Raw genomic sequence first — 9,820 nt, 5'->3', positions numbered from 1 at the left:
TCAGCACACTCAGGTCTCCTGATAGCCTGTCTGATGCTTCCTCCTCACTCTCCCCCTCCACAGCTAAGTCCAGCAGGGGTTACCAGGGCCAGGGCCAAGTATGTGAAAAAGGCCAGTGTCCAGAGTGTGACAAGGTTCATGACCTAGTTTGTAACCAGGGCCAGGACCAAGAGTGTGACCAAGATAATTGCCCAGAGTGTCAAAATGTCAAAGGCCAGGGTCTAGTGTGTAACCATGACCAGTGCCCAGAATGTGGCCAAGATCAAAGTCCAGAGTTTATCCAGGATCAGGGTACAAAATGTGACCAGAGTTAGTGACCACTGTGTGACTTGTTCAGGACCACATTGTGACAAGGTCAGGTCCCAGTTGTGACATGATTAGGACCTGTTCTTGACCAGGTGAAAGCACAAAGTGTAACTAGGTCAGAACCCAGTTGTGACCAGGTGAGGGCCCAATTTTCACCAGGTGAGGGTACAGGATGTGAACAGATTCAAGGATTAGAGTGTGACCAGATCAGGCCCCAGATTGTGACTAGCGTTAGAAACCATAGTGTGATCAGATTTAGGGCCCAAAGTGAGATCAGAGTCAGGGTCCAGTGTATGACCAGATCATTGATGCATTGTGCTAGGCCAGGACCCAGGGTTCACCAGGGTCACTGACCAGTGTGTGACCAGGTCAGGGCTAATTGTGACTAGGTCAGGGCTCAATTAGGACTGGCTCATGTTACAGAGTGTATGTTCAAGGCAGAGTATGACCAAATTTATGACCTAGTTTTTGACCAGTGTATGGGCTCAGAAAGTGACAAAGGCCTGAGCTCAGTGTGTGACCATGGTCAGGATACAAAGTATGACCTGAGTCAGACCCAGTTGTGACCATATCAGGGCCCTGTGTTTGAACATTTCAAGTCCCTGTGTTTGAACAGGTCAGAACCCAGATGTGGCCAGGCAGGATACAGTTGTGACAAGGTCAGGGCACACCTTGAGTACAACCAGGGTTTCTACCTATACCCTTTTTTCTTATCTTTCTTTTTAAGTACTTGATGCCCTTGGGAACAATCTGAATCCAGCATTTTTCACAGTGTGTGTAGTGGACAGAATATCTGTTTGTTTTTCTGATGCCCTCTGAAAGGAGGCAGCCCTCCTGTTCCCATGTTGCAGTGTGGGGACAGGGCCAGAGCAGTTACAGCATATGCTGAGTAGTTATGGCCAATCTCACTACCCAGATTAGAAATGGACATCTTCCTGTGCCTGCCCTATTGCTGAAGGCCCTGGTGCCAGATGCACATTTCCCACCTCATCACATGTCCCTCCCCTCCAGGAAGGCAGGCACTCACTTTCTCAGGTGTTCAGAAAATATCACACATCAGTCTGGCAAGAGGAGATGGGAAGAAATTGATTACCTGAGGCCAAGTATTCTTGACACCTTGGCCCTTGATGATTGAGACATACCTCAGTTCAGAGACCCAGACATCCCACTCTAAAGGTATCCACACACAGGCATGTACCCTGGAATTTGGAAGGACCAATCTACTAAGCCCTCCGTCTGGTTCTGGCCAATCACCTGCCTGCTCACCTGGGAGACAGTCTGCTGATTGTTCTGGGAGCCCACCAATTAGTATCATGGCAACTTGTCCTCTCTACAGGGCAGGAAACAAATGCCCTGAGGAAGGCTTACCTTCTGTTCCTCCCCTGTGATCTGTTCCTCCCTTGTGCAGAAGATGCATGTCTTTCTACGGACATGTTCACCTACGTCAGCCAGATGCTCAGGATATCAGCCATGTTTTCAGAGTCCCTGGGCACAGAAGGCAGGGCACCCACAGTCTCACCTGGCCCTTCTAGCTGGAACAGACACAGCAACAGCAGACATCTCAGCCCTGGTCTGGGAAGGCAGGTAGGTGAGTTGGTGTCTGGCCTGCATTAGGGCAACTGACTCTTACAGGTCCTGCAGCTCTGGTGGGTGGGGCCCAGGTCCCAGCTAACTCCTGACTACAACATTTGTGGCCACAAAGTGTAGTCAGATGATGAACACATCTGGAGTTCACCTGAATTCCACAGCCTGCATGGTGACAAGATCCATGGTCTGAGGGCTCAGGACCTTGGAGGATGCCACTCTGCTGACCATTACTGGTCAGAACCAGCTCACTTCAGAAGCCCAGAGGACAGAGGTGGCTTGCCTGCTACTGAGCATGAAGACTGTAAGTGAGCCTACCCAATCTCTCCAGGGTCCTCTGCCCTAGTTGGTGGCTCTGGGAATAAATTGAACAGCATGACTGTTTCTCTTTATGTCCTTGAGCAACTTGCACTTCTGGGTCTTGCCCACACTCTCAAGACATTTGGGGCCTGAGTTGTATTCTGCTTGGTTCCAGAGGACTTGGAGGAAGTGACCATCTGGGCTGCTAAAGGGTCTTTCTTCCCTGCCTCTAGGGACTGCATATGATATCACAGTACCTAGTCAGAAATTCTTTGCCCTGGATGCAATCAACTCACCAAGTACCCCATGGATCCAGATGCCATGGTGGCCGTCAGGTCCAGACCCTGTCCTAGTCTACACAGCTGGCAGAGGTGGGTAGGTGGGTAAAACTAAGGTCCTCAGCTCCCCCAACATGGCTAGCAGAGCTAATTTCCCTGGCCAGTGAGGGTCTGAAGATGAGCCAAGGAATACATTGCCTCAACAACCATAGGGAAAACAGGGGTGAGGGACAATATCAGCTGGGGTCCTGGGGACAAGGGTCCCTGGAAGGGTTTCAGTTTCCACCAGCTCTGTGTGGTTTGACTGAGTTCTGTCTCTTTTCATCAGATAAATATTGCAGGTGCAGAGTGTGGGAATTTGAACTCTATTCCTGGCTATCAGGATTCCTGATGGGAGTAATCACCTCATTTCATGGGAAAGTAAACAAAGGACCTGGGATATGTGACCAACCAAGTCACACTGGGGTGAGTCCTGCCCTCCACTCAGGAGACTAATTCCTCCAATCTCTGAGGAGACAGAATTCCTTGGTGTTGTGAGCTTATGTCTGCTTTGTGTGGGGATTATCACCACCCTCCTGGGATCCAACTGCAATAGAAACACTGGTAACCTCAGACCCCACCACAGCCTGCCATGTGCTGATGAGCTGGTCATGGCTCCTGGGAGAAGCCTGAGCATGCCCCAAATGATGGAGTATTGTCCTTGGCAAGTAGCCAGGCTCAGTGGTGATGGAAGGGGCAGACCTATTCACAGCACCACCGCCTCTCCCCGAGTCCTCCCAGTATCGCAGGAGGAGGACTGCCTCCACTGTCTTCCCAGAAAAGAAACTCCAGTCATCCATCCTGTCCTGTTTATGTGCCAGCATGAAAGGCCAGGGCTCACCCAGGAGGAGCAGCACACTCCTGAAAAGAAGTCAGGACAAGATCTGAACTCGCACAGAGACCAGCCTTCATGTTTGACTTGGTGTCTTTATTGTGATTAAGCTTCACCCCAGGTCACCTGTACAGTAAAGCAGGCAGCCCACAGTTGAGTAAACAGAAAACTGGCCAGAGTCATCCTGGTTCTTATCCTGGGGATCTGCACCACAAATAGACTTTGCAGATGGGATACAGCTAAGGTTTTGGATGAAGGAAGGAGATCCAGGAGGCCCAGGGACCCTGATGACATCCCAGGTTCTTAGAAGATGAAAGAATGGGGTCAGGGGTCAGAGACAAACCAGTTAGCTGCTGTCCATGCCCCCAGATGATCCTTCCCATACCCGTGTCTTCAGGCCTAGGAAGAGAGAAAACCCACATCATCCAGATGTGCCCAGGACTCCATCAGCCTACATCGACTTGGTCAAAAAGTGTCTCCCACAGAGAATCACACCTCCATACTCTGCTACTTGGTCTGCCCAAGGCAGCTCTGGTGTGGCAGGGATACTCATGCTTTTGACTCTGTGCCCCTACCCCCCAGTGCACAGTAGTCCTGAAACCTCAGAAATGCTGACCCAGAGCCTCCCAGTGCCACACTCAGGGCACAGATTTCACTGCTTTTTCCACATGTTTGAGGTCCTGGTTCCTTGGTCATGATGAGGAGATGGACACCCAGATCCAGGGTGCCTGGTTCTACCTGTTTTTCCATTTATTCACTGTGTGACCTTGGGTTAGTTATTGAACCTCCCTGGGTCTCAGTAGTCTTATGTGTAAATGGGGTGTCCTGAAGGCACCTACTTTATAGGTCCTGGAGACTAAGTTTGATGCACACAAATCCTCATAGGGTGTCACTGTCCCTTGGAGGTCTCTAGACCACATTTATAGTTCCAGCACCATAGCACAGCACCTACCAAATTGTGACTCTGCAGATTGACTTTCTGTGTAGAGGTATAAGGGTCTTCCTGGACCCCATACTGCCAAGGCTGTGCAGATAGACTGATCTTCTATGGCCCTGAAACTTGTTTGCCAGCACTGTGATGAGCACAGTTTCTGGATGGGCCACCTGAGTTTTCAGACTCAGCACAGATCTCTTCTGGAAGGGGTGACTGCAGTATGCTCTACAACAACCTGCCACCCTGCATGCCCAGCAGCATCCAAGGGTCCCTAGAACATCTTCACAAGCAGTCTTGGCCCTTGAGTCACTCCATGTGCCTGGAAGGCATGGCCTTTCCACAGGTCCAGGGCAGGACTCAAGGATAGCAGATGAATGCACCCTCCCATTTCCTGTGGCTCCTGGCCATTTCTCCCACCCCAACCCTGAGCAAAGACCCAGAGGACTATGGACCCTGACAAGTGCCATAGGACACTCAGCACACCCAAGTCTGCCCAAGGGATGTTATGCAGTGGAGCTTTCCACATTACTGGGGATGTGCCCTCTACTTGAAGATGAGGCATGAGGTTTGAAAAGTATCCCAGATACCAAAAGTCTTGAACCTCCCACTTCACAACAACAGCACAGACCCTGCCAAAACAGCAAAGACCTCAGGTCCACCTAGGTCTTCTACCCACCATCCACAAACCATCCCCACCTCCTGGAGGTAAAGGACAGCCCAGAGGCCAGGAACACACATGGTGGGCTACTCAGGGACACATCCTGGACAGCCACCTGCTCCCATATGCTTGAGTGTTGTGATGTTTCTCCTGGGAAATGGAGGTGACATAGCATCTAGGAGGCCAGGAATCCTGGAGAAGAAGATTTTCTGCAGGGAATGTTACCAGTTGGCTCAAGCCCTGGACATTGGTGCTGTTCCCAGATGCAGAGGCTCTCCATCTCTTCCCACCCCGGCCTCTCTCCTCTCTCCTCACCAACTCTCCCTCCCTCTCTCTTTCCAGTATCCCTGCTTGAAGTGCATATTCATATAACATAAGAGGATAACAACAAAGAACATTAAAGAGCCCTAACTGAATTTCTAATTTCTAAGCATGCTGAATTCCATCTTGCAAAGAAAACTCCACAATGTCCAGTATTAGATTTTTTTATGGCAAAGATGACTTTCAGTTATACACGTAGGTTCCATGTTTTTATAAGACCAAAAAGTGTGTCAAAAGTATAAAGTAAGAATTTATTTTACATTTTGTGCTTCATTTCAAATTAAGATTTGGATCAAAAGTATTAAAATCAAAGGTGCTTTCCCTGTAATGTTATATGAGTACTGAAGGACACTGAGCACATTAATTGGAAGACTAATTTTACTGTTAAATCAAAAAAATGTTGTACCCAGGGTTACAAACTTTTCAAAATCTTTACACATTAATTCTTTCAAAAAGAAAAGAAGTTTCCCTATTAACTATCTACTATTTTTCTTCCTGTTATTTATTATTTATTACTTCTATCTTTTTTATTTTTCACTGTTTATTACTTTTTACTTATTATTTTCTTGTTCTTTAATACTGTGGAAAATAAAGTGCTTCTAAATTAGTAGCATTACAGGTAGTGACAAGTTCAATAAAAAAACACATTTTAAAAAATTCTTACCCTTCAATGAAATGTTTTTATTTCTAAAGTTATTTTTCAGAAATTTTAACTCATAAAATTTCCCATGACAGTACAGACAGTAGATTGCTAGGAGGCTAAACAAGCAGATGTCTGTTGTGTTACCAAGAAAGAAAATATTTTGCATTTTAATAAAAGATATTAAGCCTATTAAAAATACTCATTTCCTCTCAAACTGATAGGACACTTTCAAGAATTTAAAGTTTCAATCCTCCTAATTTTTTTGCCATTTCAGAGCAAGATATAATTTTTTAGGCACTCATGTTCACAATTTTGTATGGTTGGCAAAACCTTACACTTAGATGATCAAAAATAAAGTCTTACATTTTTAAAATAAGAATTTCCTTACCTATCCCAACTTTTCCAATTTTATGTATGTTTCCACTTTCCCAAGTCCAATTTCTGACTGCCAGTAAAACTATGATAAATTGAGTATTTATTCTCAAAATTTTATCTCTTCCTCAACTTCTAAAACTCTCCAATTCTACAGTGTTTAAGAATAGAAACAGTTGGTTACAGTCAAATTGTTGAACATTTATCAATTTTCAAAATATATTTGATATTGGAATATTGAAAGGGTCAGAAATATCAGTATTCATAATTGAAATAATCAACCTACCTTACATATAGATTTGATAATGGTCTGTAGTGAATGTCTTGTTTTAAGACCCCAAATTTCAAACTATCACAGACTTAGAATTTAAGATATTAAAGAATCTTATAAAAATCACTATTTGATTTTCCTTTTAACTAAATCACAAAATAATTTTCTGACCAATCTTTAAATTCCTATGGAGACTTGAAACCAACAAGATGCTATTTGTTTTAGGTTCTCCAATCAAAATACAGTTAAAAAATCAATTTATATTCTATTGTAGATTAGGAAACATGCAAACACAAAACCAGTAATGTAAATGTCATTTTTCCCTCCTAAAATTTTAAAAGTGAGTTCCCAAACCCTTCTTTTAAACCTTAAAGTCACTGCTTATTTTGTATTGAGTCAATAGATGGGGTAGGTAGAATATATCAAAATATGTCCCAGAAACCCATTATTTTCAATGCATATTTTCAAAGAAAATTTAAAAATGTAAGTCAACTTAACACCAATGATTAGGAAAAAACAATACAAACAGGTGGAAAATAGAAACTGAGAGAACAAAATAAGAAAAAATAGTAAACAGAAGTCAAGAATAAGAATTTTATTAAAAATGTTTTCTAGAATCCATTTGCAATAGTACAAGATACAATAATAATCTAAAGCAAATTCACTTCTTGCATAGATGATGCTAATGTCCTTAAATAAAAAGCTAGTTAAAGGATATAATGCATAACTTCAGTTTTCATAGGTATATAAATCATATTAAATTATTAAAATATTTCACTGGACTCCAATCCTAGAGAATCAAATATATATTTTTTTCTGGAACTAATATTTGGTGACTAGAGTTGGCATTACTTATCACTTTAGACAAAACAATAAATTTTCCAAACTTGAATGGCCAAAAGTAGAAGAAGTCCCACAAAGAAATTGTTTTTATCCTTTTGTTACAATGACCTACACAAAGTTAAAATGATGTTGAAAACTGCAGGTCCAACTAAGAAGTGCTTAATTAAATTTTCATAAACTAAAACTCTGGTCATAGGTAGTATATTACTATATGACTTAAGAAGTACTTCCTTTTTATGTCACCATTTCTCTTTATGTATATGTTTTTCATTTAAAAAATTAAATTAGAGAAATGAAGTTTTAGAATCATCTTATACTACCTACCTAGGTACTGTCTTGTATGTAACTTATTATTTACTAAGTTCTTGCTTTCTACTACCAATAGCTGTGTAGAATAAAGTAGCAAAACTACAAGATACAACACTCTTCAGAAACAAATAAGTTTTTCTCACTTCATTATGGATAGTAAGGCCAACAGTCCACTATCTGGTACATGACAGTCTGATTCCAATAATTTTTCACTTTACATAAAAAGTGAGGTTTATAAGGTTAACAAAACTATGATAAAATGACATGATTTTCTTATAACAATCTGTGGAATTCAGATGTTTAAATTTATAAACATGGAGCTACTACACATTGAATTTTAAGTTTTAGGTCATCTTTTACTGAGAAAAAAATAACACTACTTTGAAAACAAACAAAAGTCAATATGAACAAAACAATGAGTATCCATGAAAAAGATATATAAAATCATTTTCTATAACAGTGAGAGTACATGAGAAGACATGACTGTGACCTAGAAACCTTTTCTTCTCTGTAGTAGGAAAATTTTCTTACTGTTTCAGGTATGGTAAGTGAATACAAGAATGCCCTTAATATGAAGTACACATTGGTCAATTGGTGATCATGACAAAAACAATGGAGTTTGCTTTAAAGATTATGCAAGTGAAAAACATAGATTACATAAGTGTACTGACTATAAATTAATCATTTTGAAGGTGAAAAATTACTATACAGTGTAAGGAATGACTTTTAAAGGACACATGAAAATTTTAAGACTACAAAGAACCACTCTTCAGAGAATAAAATTTAATGACTTTAGAATATGCTAAAAATCTATTTTTTGTTTAAAGAGTAACAGGTTGGCAATAATTAACTGTGTTTTTCAGTTAGTGGAGGAGACTTTGAATATCCTAACACAAAGAAATAATGAATACTTAAGGTGACAGATATTCCAGTTACTCTCATTTGTTCAGCACACATATATAAATATATTGAAATGACAGAATATTCAATAAATATATAAAATTATGTGCCAATTAAAAATAAAATTATATGTAAAGAAAAACATAAATACCATACTGTAATTATGAAGTTAAATTTGAATAATCTGTCTCTAATAGAAACAGGATCACTGAATTCCACCCATGCAAGAAAGTGGAGAATTCAAACAAAAGGCAGTTACATTAATGAACTATCAGATTCTAATGCAAAGAGTAAACAAATTATAATACCCATTTTAATAATTTCCAACCTTAAGGATTTAATGATCACACCTGAATAGTAATTACTATAATTAATAAATTTAAATGGGATTTTTAGAAAAATTTGCTTGCATTTGTATCTGTTGAACACAAGATTAACAATAGATATAATCACGAGCTTATTTACATGCTCTCCATTGGAAATTATTCAGAGGACAGAAGACAAAATTCATTTATGTAACTTTTACCAAGCACAATGTTAGGTGCTGAGCATACAGTGAAGAAGACAGACATGATCCCCGCTTTCATGAATTCAAAATCTAGAACGAGTTGCACCTTATTTTGAATATTTTGAGACTTTAAAAGCAGCATAAAAACAGAAATAATAACTAAAAAGTAACAATGAACTTTATATTTTAATATAATATAAAAATTTCCTTAATCCTGCTTTCCAGAAAAAAGATGATAATTTTTCTGATATTTCACTGTTCTAAGAAAATACTTCACTTTTTGACAGCCCAAGCAAATTCCTATTCAGATAGCTCTTACAGCAAAAGCACATAAACACTAAAAATATACATACATAAGATAAATTACAAATTGTAATCGGTCTTTTTTTTTTGTTGCAGTAGCAAGTGCAACAAGAGACTACTAGGTGTCTTTGATTCTAGCAACATAATTCATGCATCACAGTTATCAAACAGTATTAAGCATTTCCAATTTAGATTTAGAACAAGTGAAGAATATGCTGAGCATACAAGATTTCCCATTAGTTTAATATTCAACTGTTAAAAGAATACTTAATTTATTATCAATCATATATAAGTCTTGCATAGCTCTTCCCAATCCAGTAACCAGTATCTTTAATGTGAGATAGGATTACTAAATATAACATGGTGTCCTGGATAGGATTCTGGGACAAAAATAGTTGGTAGTAAAAAACTAGTGAAAT

This window comes from Sciurus carolinensis, unplaced genomic scaffold, assembly GCF_902686445.1.
Source record: "Sciurus carolinensis unplaced genomic scaffold, mSciCar1.2, whole genome shotgun sequence".
Taxonomy (NCBI): Eukaryota; Metazoa; Chordata; class Mammalia; order Rodentia; family Sciuridae; genus Sciurus; species Sciurus carolinensis.
Note: the sequence above shows the minus strand (reverse complement) of the source record.